General features: G+C 38.6%; 1 pseudogene; it reads right to left on the reverse strand.

The window, feature by feature from the left end:
- LOC103253272 overlaps positions 1-1,456 on the reverse strand; it is a 28,479-nt pseudogene extending 27,023 nt beyond the window's left edge.
- Between the last annotated feature and the right edge of the window lie 961 nt (positions 1,457-2,417).

The following is a 2,417-nucleotide window of genomic DNA, read 5'->3' on the forward strand; positions in this document are numbered from 1 at the left end:
ATTATTAGTGGATTACTCAGCAGAAAAATTGAATTCAGAAGGCCGATGTTATAGTTCAAGATCTGTTAGAAAAAAAAACCTGTCAGCCAAGGATTTTAGCCCTAGCAAAATTATTTTTCAAAAGAAAATGAGTGAGAAATTAGGATATTCCCAGAAAAACAAAAGTTGAGAAAGTTCATCATCACCAGACTTACCCAGCAAGAAAAGACAAAGGAAGTCCTCAAGTTGAAATAAAATGATATCCGAGAGTAACTCAAATAGAAATACAAAGCTCTCTTGTAAATGTAAACACTTGAACAAATATGGAAACCAGTGTTATTGTAATTTTAGTTTGTAACTCCACTTTTTATTTTCTTGCATTATTTAAAAGATAAAAAATCATAAATTTATGTCATTAGGTATGCAACACACAAAGATGTTATTTGTGACATTAATAACATCAAGTGGGAGGTGGGATACAACTGTAAAAGAGTAGAGTTTTTATATGTGATTGAAGTTAAACTTTAATAATACATTAAGAAAACAATTAACAGAATGGCAATAGTACTTTTTGTAACTATTTTTAATTTAAATGAGCTAAATTATCTAATCAAAAGACACAGATTATAAGACTAGGTTGTACTGGGGTTTCAGACAGTCTGGACCCAACCCCTGCTCCTCTGCTTGTTAGATACGCAATTTCAGTAGGTTACTTAAACACTTGGAACCTCAGTTTCTTGATTTAGAAAATGAGGACAATAAGTTCCCATCTAATCAGAGGATTAAACACAAAGTCGTTGATGTGGCATATTTTTTTAAAAAGCTATCTGTAACTAAGGGTTCTATTTTTCTTGGGGTCATTACGGAAATGCAGAGAAAGGAAAAGAGGAGATGGGAGAATGATACTTGAAAGGCATTTAAGATTTGAATAGGAACACATGAAGTCACTAAGATGAGTGACAACTCAGACCAACATGAACTTGATGACCTTGTGATTAGAACTTTGCATTTGGTCACAATTATGGAGCACTGATTGCATGCCAAATACTTTTACCTGTTGTTTTGTTTTTAAATGACCTTGTCCCCATTTCACAAATGAAACCACTGAGACTCAGGGAAGTGAGAAAATAGCCAGGCTGGGAATTGAATCCTGAAGTATAAGCTATTTCCACAACACTGAGGCAAAAACTATCTTTGGTTCTGTGCTTCTCAGCCTAGCAGAAGCAAGACAAAAAGATTGAGGCCACCCCCATCTTCAACCCCTCATCACAATCCCCACCCTCACCTTCTGCATTTGAGCCCAATAGTCCAGCACATCACTTGCAAAGTTAAATTCCTCAGGCGTGTCATAGTCATTCCATCCTGGGGCTCCATGTCCTGATAAAGACTGGCATCTCAGCTGCCAAGGTGCAGAATGGAAGCTGTGGGAGGATTTGTGGATACCACAGAGGACCTGGAACCTCATAAGCAACTGCATGGTGAAACAGTTCTCAGGAATTGGGCAGAGTTATCAAGTTCCCACCTGCATTGAGAAGGGATAGCTAATAGGTTCATTCTGTAACAAGAACTTTCTCCACAAAATAGATGCATGTTTTTTGTTCATTCCTAGAGTTATAGCTTTGTCTCAGGTCCCCAGAATCTGGAAAGCACAACTCCATGATTTTGGTGGGGATTTCTCTTCCCAGCTGAGGAACTATAATTCAGGAAATGCTGGGTAGGGACCGTAGCTATGACAAGAGGTTGCTATAAATTTCAGGGTTCTTCTTCAACACACTGAAATTTAAGCCTAGGCTGGCAGTCGTGCGGCTATTCCCTTTGTGGTAGAAACTCACTGTTTTAAAAGTTCTCTACCCTATGTTACCCTTATTCTGGAGACCTCTCTTTCTGCCACACTTGATCATGTGGTTCACATGTAAGTCTTCATCTCTTTAGATGATTCCACTCCCTGACTAAAGTTGCTTGGTCCATGACTTTTTAACCTAGGCTGAGTCAATTGTAATACCTCTCCAAAATTCTGCATGTGTGTGTGTACTTGATAATAAGATAAGATAAAAAATGCTTTATTTCTCTGGTGGAAGCCATACAATGCACATTTTGGGTACTGTTTGTGGTTATGATTCCTATCATGCCGAAATAATCCCCCTACCTAAGAGAATGAAGCAAGTGTACAGGAACTTAGAGATAAGAATCCTAAGAATCCTGCAATCATTCAAGTCCCTGGTTCAAACTGTTTTGAGATCCTTCTGCATCTCTCCTACCCTTGTTAATATCCCTCATGGATCCTGTGATCCAACTGTTTCTGTTTTGCCTGAGATTGGGTTTTTGTCACTTGAGACACTCAGGATACGGACAAACATCCACCATTATCCTCAGGGCAGACACTGATAATATCGCAGCACCTTCCCACAGACCTGGCATGTGACCTTGAGATCTTTCCT

Source organism: Carlito syrichta, unplaced genomic scaffold (assembly GCF_000164805.1).
Source record: "Carlito syrichta isolate Samal-C Ts95f unplaced genomic scaffold, Tarsius_syrichta-2.0.1 Scaffold216232, whole genome shotgun sequence".
NCBI classification, from domain to species: Eukaryota; Metazoa; Chordata; class Mammalia; order Primates; family Tarsiidae; genus Carlito; species Carlito syrichta.